Source organism: Cydia splendana, chromosome 1 (assembly GCF_910591565.1).
Source record: "Cydia splendana chromosome 1, ilCydSple1.2, whole genome shotgun sequence".
Lineage (NCBI taxonomy): Eukaryota > Metazoa > Arthropoda > Insecta > Lepidoptera > Tortricidae > Cydia > Cydia splendana.
The window spans coordinates 4667928-4676288 of record NC_085960.1 but is presented as its reverse complement, the minus strand read 5'-3'; the positions used below and the strand labels follow the sequence as shown (position 1 = coordinate 4676288).

General features: G+C 42.7%; 1 long non-coding RNA gene across 1 annotated transcript; it reads right to left on the bottom strand.

Annotated features, from left to right (window-relative positions):
• Window positions 1–1338: 1338 nt before the first annotated feature.
• LOC134789756 (uncharacterized) lies at window positions 1339–6765 on the bottom strand. The gene is made up of 3 exons (XR_010144112.1): window positions 6628–6765; window positions 6482–6550; window positions 1339–2239 (listed from the first exon to the last, which is right to left on the bottom strand). It is a non-coding gene; the product is annotated as an uncharacterized LOC134789756 (long non-coding RNA).
• Window positions 6766–8361: the final 1596 nt, after the last annotated feature.

Genomic DNA, 8361 nt, shown 5'->3' with positions numbered 1-8361 from the left:
AGATACCCGGGAAAGTCCCAGTTACTCGTAGACGGAATAAAAATGAAGGGGTTCCTTACAAATGTCCAACCTAACCTATTTCTCTTTCCTGTGTATCGTCTGATTAGACTAGATTAGTCCGATATAGGAAAGCGGACATGCTATAGGTATTTGAACAAAGGTTACACATTCTTACTTAATACAAATACAAAAAGAATCGTAGGTATTACGTATTAGTTATGTGTTATAATCAAGCGAGTTTTATATGGCATTTATTTAAGTAAATAAAAGAATATTAATTTATTAGGTATTGATTTTATATTATTAACCCATTCAAGTACCTAATGGATACCTGCTTATTTTATAGTTAATGTGGTGTCTATAGACTCGCCTTTATAGGTCAGTTTGCAACTTTACATCGGATACAGTTTTATTTACTTCTAATAAGATGGAGGATTTATACATAAATTATCTGATACCGTAAAATGGGGTGAGTAGAGTTCGCGGGGAGAGTTGGGTTATGAATGGGGACAGAAGGGATGAAAGGGGGGTGAGATGGGATTTTAAGGCTACTGCTACAAAAATAATGTATTCCAATTTAAAATGGAGCTATAGTCATACTCATAATAAAAAAAAATCGATCCAACAATCTTCCAAAATCACCTTTGTATGAAAACCCAACTCACCCCAAATACTAGGGACTACGGGGTGAGGTGGGATTTCCTGTTTATCGTCAAAGTTATGAAATGGAACTGCCCAAAATAAAATAGAAACGTCCGGAACACTTATTACGAGTGTTTGGGAGGTTAGCGATTCAGGAGGTCTCAGGAGCAGCAGGCGGAACTCTTCAATGACTTCTTCTTATTTTGATTTTACAAAATTGTTTTATTGTATATTAAATTAAATGAATATTATAACTTTGATAGTATGGCGACTTTATATAAAAATTGGCAAAAATCGCGAGAGCGGCTTGTGTGCCTTGCCGTGTAAGATGGTAAAGTGGTAGAGGCTGTCGCCGCGCCCCCGCGCGGCCGTGCTTGGAAACTCCGCCTCTTCTTGGGATGCCCGCTAGATGGCGTTAGGCTCGCGAACATGCCCCCGGCCTTGAAAGCACCCGCTTTCAATGTGGTTGTGGTGATGTGGATGGGGCTGGCTCTTCACTCTCTGGCGTCATCAAGAGAGGGCAAAGCTTGGTGAAAGCCCTGCGTATGATCCCGCTCGCTGTTTTCACGTCAGCGACGCGAGAGACTCCGTCGTGTCCTGTGAACGGAGCTACCACCCGTCCCAAACGCCATTTGAGGGGTGGTAGGTTATCTTCCTTGACCAGAACTAAGGAGTTCTGAACGATATCCTGGCCGTGCGTCTGCCACTTTATTCTGGTCTGCAGCTCAGAAATATATTGTTTCGACCACCGCTGCCAAAAGTGTTGTCTCATTTTCTCCAGCATCTCGTAGCGTGGGAGCCGGCCCGTCTCTGCCGTCAAGTCCCTGCAGGGCGGCGCTGTCAGCGGTCGGCCAATAAGGAAATGAGCTGGAGTTAATGCGGAAAGGTCGTTTGGGTCTGTGGAAAGAGGATGCATGGGTCTGGAATTCAGTAGGGCTTCGGACTGTGCCAAAACCGTGCTAAATTCTTCATAACTTAAATTCGCGTTGCCAATAACGCGCTTCAGGTGATATTTGCAAGACTGTACAGCTCTCTCACACAAACCTGACATATGTGGAGCGTAAGGGGGGTTAAAATGTAAATTAATGTTATCATTAGCGGCACACTCAATGATACTACTTGCATTGTCTTGTAGGAATGACGAAAGTTCTTTCATCGCCCCTACAAAGCAACGGCCATTATCGGAATATATGACGTTAGGTTTACCACGGCGCGAAATAAAGCGTTTAAGTGCGAGTAGGTATCCTTCGGTACTAAGACTTGTGACCAAATCAAGATAAACCGCGCGCGTCGTGAAGCAAACTATCAGACAGATGTATGCCTTTTGAGGCTTAGCTCCCCTTCCCCTACGGTTAAGTACGTATACTGGCCCTGCGTAGTCTACCCCGCAGCTCATAAAGGCGAACCCGGGTTCCAAACGTAGCGAAGGTAAGTTACCCATAATAGGCGCGAACGTCTTCGCCTTCATGCGAATGCAGGTTACACAGGTGCGTACCACTCGCTTTGCTAAATTAGTGCCTCCGAGAGGCCACCAGCAGTCTTTGATAGTAGCAAGCAGGAGACTAGGAGGCGCATGCAGTAATCGTATGTGTTCACTCTGAAACAAAAGCTGTGTGAAACGATGTTTTGAACAAAGCAAAATCGGATGTTTTTTGTCGTATGAAAAACTAGTCGCATTACTAATACGACCGCCGACCCTTATCAGTTTATCTGTGTCTAGAAAGACATTTAATTTATTAATCCCGCGCGTGTGTTTAACAGGTAAGTTATTTATCATCTTATCATACTCAACAGGAAAAGATTTCATTTGCGAAAGACGCGCCAGATGTTGCATCGATGCATTCAATTCGTCAACAGTCAGCGGGCCAGTTTTACGATTTATTTTGATTTTAATGCGTGTGTTATTTATAAATCGTAAAACATAAGCACCCGCGCGCCGTAAGCGGTTAAAAGACGAAAACCTGTCGAATTCGAATACATCGGTGTTAATTTGGCTTGTCATACTAATTGTATTTGTTTTTATTTCAGGTAAATCGGCCGGTATAATTTCGGAAGTGCGCGATAAAGTACTAGGTAACCAGTCAGATTCTGGTTCATGCAAAAAGGGCGGTCCATTGAACCAGAACGAATTATTGATAAGCGCGTCAAGTTCAAGGCCGCGGCTAACTAAATCAGCTGCGTTATTTTTGCTACTTACATGTAACCACTGCGCGCTCCCGGTTAACTCGTTTATCTCCGACACTCTGTTTTGAACAAAGGTTTTAAGGGTGTGGGGTGACATTCGGACCCACCCTAGAACGATTGTGCTATCACACCAAAAATACATAGAATCGAACTTCACTTTGAGCGATTTAATTACTTTTGAGTACAACCTAGCAGCTAACAGCGCGCCTAGCAACTCAAGTTTCGCGATACTGACGGACTTCAAAGGAGCGACTTTACTCTTAGAACACAACAGATGCACTGTTATGACCTCATTATTATGTCCCGAAAGCGAACGCACATATGCACAGGCTCCATAGGCCGATTGACTAGCATCACAAAAAAAGTGCAACTGTGTGCAATGCGCAGACGCATCCATTACATAACGAGGAATGCGGAGGCTATGTATGTGTTGTGTATGTGTGAGTATGTATCTACGCCAGGCAGATGCGACCTCCTCAGGTACTTCCGAGTCCCAATCTAAGCGGCACAGCCATAGTTTTTGGAGTAAAATTTTGGCAATAATTATGGCCGGCGAAAGTAACCCGAGAGGGTCATACATTTGTGAAATTACCGATAATATTTTGCGCTTTGTTATCGGTTCGTTATTATCCTGTTGTATTTTTGCCGTGTAATGAAATTCGTCAGTGTTGTTAGTCCATCCTAAGCCGAGTGTTTTACTTTGACAGTTATCGCCTAAACACAATTCGCGTGACGTAATTTTGGACGAGGAAAATTGCGAAACGTCAAAGTTAAACACCCATTTTCGGAGCGGGAAACAACCTGACTGAAGTACGTCGGTGACCTTTTCACAGATGTCAATTAAAGCGTGTTTATCATTATTTCCTGTAATTAGGTCATCTACGTAGCAGTCTTCTAATATGGTGCGAGAGACCTCTTCGTCAGCACATTCCTTTGCCAGCTGATTGAGACAGCGGATGGCTAAAAAGGCCCCAGACGAAGTACCAAAAGTTACCGTATTAAGTTGGTAAATATTTAGCGGCTGCGAAGGGTTCTCTCGCCACAAAATTAGTTGAAGGTTCCGTTGGTCGGGTTGAATAAGGACTTGCCTGTACATTTTTGCCACGTCTGCGCAGGCGACGTATCTGTGCTTGCGGAAACGTAACAATATGGAAAAAATATCGTTTTGTATGGTCGGCCCGACTAATTGCAAATCGTTCAAAGATTTCCCTGAACTAGTGGGCATTGATCCATTGAAAACGACTCTTAAGCGTGTAGTGAGACTATCTTTTAATACAGCGTGGTGTACAAGGAAGCAGTAAGGCTTTGTGTATGTGTGTATAAGTGACATGTGCCCTAGCTCAATGTACTCACGCATAAAATCGCAGTACATATTTTTGTAGTCCGGGAGCCGCTCGAGTTTGCGTTCTAATGATAAGAACCTACTCCTAGCTACATCGAAGGTATCGCCGAGCGCATCAGCTGATTCCTTAAGGGGTAAACGCACTAAAAAACGACCATCTTTATCGCGTTGCGTAGTTGAAGCGAACAGCTGTTCACAGGCGCGTTCGTCGTCAGTCAGTCCGTCTCCTATCTTAGGCACCTCCTCGAGCTCCCAAAACTGTCTTAATTGTGTGTCTAAAGTTTGCGTGAAATGACAAGTAGTCTTATTTGTTTTCATGCGTTTATTATTGATCGGACCCACGACCATCCAACCAAATTTAGTATCTTGTAAATAAGGCCCTTCTGCGAGAGGAAATCGATCCTTATTTAACAAGCCCCAGAAATAATCACCGCCTATCAATATATCAATATCTGATGATTTGAAATAAGTAGGGTCCGAGAGTTGAATATTGTCTGGAATGCGAATGGAATGCGCGCTTATCACTGCTGACGGCAGCGGTTCCGTTAAGACAGCGACTACCATGCAATTGATGCGTGCATGATAGTCACCTGTAATAGCCTGTAGGTTAAGCTGACACGAGTGTGTGGTTTGCGTGACTAATTTACCTAACCCTGAAATATTGTAAGTGGACTGTATCAAAGGCGTATTTAATTTGTCTACGAAAGATTGTGTGACATAACTGTGTTCTGAGCCATTATCGAGAAAAACTCTAGCCCTATGTAATTTATTGTTGCTATCGGCAACATCTGCTATTACAGTAGATAATAATACCGGTGTTAACGGCGCTGAGAGTGTGTGCGAATTAAGTGTAATAGTGTGATGAGCCGAGGTGGCGGGGACGGCGCTCGCCGGTGGCTTATTGTTTACACTGCCAGCCGAAGCTGATGCACCGTCACTGTCACTACTCAGGCTATGAATCAAGCTATTATGTTTCTTCTGGCAGATCCTACACGGGCCAAAAAAGCAGTTGTCAACTGTGTGACCAACGCGAAGACAATTGTGACATAGTTTCTTATCCTCAATCAATTTAACTCTGTCGGGTACAGTTAAATCTAGGAAACTATTACACGAATAAAGCGGATGATTAGCGCTGCACATTTGACAATTGCGAGGCGACGTGCGTTTGGAACTGGATTTGTTTGTGTGTGACTGTGAAACCGTGGAGCTAGAAGCATAACTATGCGTTGCGTGCACATTGTGTGATTGCGACTGATTTGATGACTTTTTGTTTTCATGCGAATTTGAGTGCGTATTTTTGGAATGATTTGCCGTAATAGATTCCAACATATCTGCACGATTTTGTAAAAAAGTAATCAGATCAGCTAGCTTAATGCGCGAGGTAGAATCTTGCCGATTAGAGTTGACTGAGCCCTTGTGTTCCTCCCACTCGCGCTCCGTAGCCGCGTCTAATTTTGTGACTATTAAATAGATGACTAACGTGTCCCAGGAGTCCGTAGGTTCTCCTAGGGTCTTCAGGGCACGAAGGGAACCTAACACGGAGTCAATCAGCTTTCTAATCTGTGTAGCCGATTCTTTGTTTATTGATTGCGTGTTGAAAAGTGACTTTACGTAATTGTGTGTTAGTAACCTATGATTATTGAAACGGTTTTCGAGAAGCTCCCACGCGGTTGTATAGTTCTCTGCTGAAAATTCCAAGGACTTGATTACTTGCAAAGCGGTGCCGGTTAAGGCTGCGCGTAGGTAATGAAACTTTTGTATGGCACCTAGGTCCTTAGAATCGTGTATCAGAGAAGTATACGTGTCCCTAAACCCCAACCAATGCTCGTATGAACCGTCGAAGGTGGGGAGTGATATAGTAGGTAATTTAACCTTATAGCCCACGGAATCGGCGCTGGCAGGGGCAGCGGCGCTGCCGTTAGCAACAGCGGGGCTGTTGCCGACGTCAGCTAATTCGGACGCTGCGGCCACTGTCTGATAATATTGCCCCTCGAACTCTTCGCGGTATTCTAAATGTTTAGGGAGGTCACTCGACTCTGCTAACTCCTCGATCCTAGTTTGAACGACATCGAAATCTCGATAATAACTCGCGGCATTATTTATGCGTAATTGTAACTCGACTTTTTGAATATTCGTTAAATTAGCCTTATTAAGCGTAGCTACATATTTAGCGAATAACGTGAGTTTACCCTTGAGTGTGCCTCGTCTTTGCGTCAAGACACGTGGATCGTTTAAATCGACAGTTAAAGAAATTGGAGTCACTGCTGTTTTAGGAGTAGCCATGGTTTGTGTGAGAGAATGTAAAGCACTTACAGTTTATTCCCGAAACTCGTTGTTGGCACGTAATGGCGGCCGTGTGCACCACGCGACACGTGCTCGACACTGGAAGGTTACAAAATATACACGGTATTAGCACAATGCCGATTGAAGGGAAGAAGGTGAAGAATGGATGGCCTGACCGTTTCTTGCTGATCCTGGCGCTGGTTGATAGCTTCCGGCTCGGAGGTCCAATGTTTGGGAGGTTAGCGATTCAGGAGGTCTCAGGAGCAGCAGGCGGAACTCTTCAATGACTTCTTCTTATTTTGATTTTACAAAATTGTTTTATTGTATATTAAATTAAATGAATATTATAACTTTGATAGTATGGCGACTTTATATAAAAATTGGCAAAAATCGCGAGAGCGGCTTGTGTGCCTTGCCGTGTAAGATGGTAAAGTGGTAGAGGCTGTCGCCGCGCCCCCGCGCGGCCGTGCTTGGAAACTCCGCCTCTTCTTGGGATGCCCGCTAGATGGCGTTAGGCTCGCGAACACGAGTATATACACCATTCAGTTTGCATGTGTAAAAATAAAATGTTATCGAGGTTTGAATGTCAGTTTTGCACCTACTCACCCCATTTTACGGTACATACCCTGGTTTGACGGGACCAAAAATGCACCAGTGCTAGTGAATAATTAAATATCAACTCAATTAAGCCTAATTACAGCGGCATTTAAGCCTCAGGGGGCTTTGTTCGCTGTCATAATTCTTTGAATGTATGTAAATATTTTGTGTTAATAAATAAATGAAAAAAAAAAAAAAAAATTAATAAAAGCAACATCCCTAAATTGTTATTTTATAAAGCAGACTACAATGCCATAAATATGGAATTATCTACCATTAACTGGAATAGTTTATTGTTAGGTCTCAAGGCGGAACAGGCGGTACAGACATTTTATGAAGAATTATACAAGATAATAAAAAAGTTTGGTCCACTAAAACCCGTTCATCCCTCGCGTTTTTCCTGTATGGTTCTCTCCTGCTTTAAAACACATATTTAATAATAATAAAAAGGCCTGGATAAAGTGGAAAAAATATCAAAATCAAAACGACTATGAAACTTTTTCACTCTACAGGGAACGGTTTAAAAAGCAATCAGCTGTGTGTTATAATGCTTACTTAAAATTAGTTGAAACAAGCATTCAAACCAACATTAAATACTTTTGGACATTTGTTGCTAATAAGCGTGGAACCACAAATATCCCCGCCACCGTTTCTTGTAATGACGTAACCACCAGTGACCCTGCCGAGGTGTGTGACTTATTTTCTGACTTCTTTCAATCTGTTTTTGCGCCGTCTAATACTTCCCCTGACTTCGATCCTCACGGATCAACAACTAGCCCATCTAATGTTCATATTAATGATGTTCACATACCGATCCATCTTGTCAAACGCGCCTTGAAAACTGTTGATACATCGAAAAGTTCTGGATCTGATAACATCCCCCCAATATTCCTAAAAAATGTAGCTGACAATATTTCACATCCTCTGTATTACATTTATAATAGCTGCCTTAAAGAAGGTACCTTTCCTGATGTCTGGAAAATCGCAAGAGTTGTCCCTGTCCACAAGGGAGGTTCAAAGAAAGACGTAAAAAATTACCGGCCTATTTCACTTCTTCCCGTATTATCCAAACTTTTCGAGAAACTGGTTCATGATCAGATTTATCCAAGTTTACACAACATTATCCTCCCACAGCAACATGGCTTTGTCAAGAAAAGATCAACAACAACAAACCTAATTCTATATACCTCATACCTTTTCAGAAGTTTGGACATAAATAAACGTGTTGATAGTATATACACGGACTTCTGCAAAGCTTTCGACAGAGTAGATCACCAAATTCTGTTAGAAAAAATATACTTCAATGGCATTCG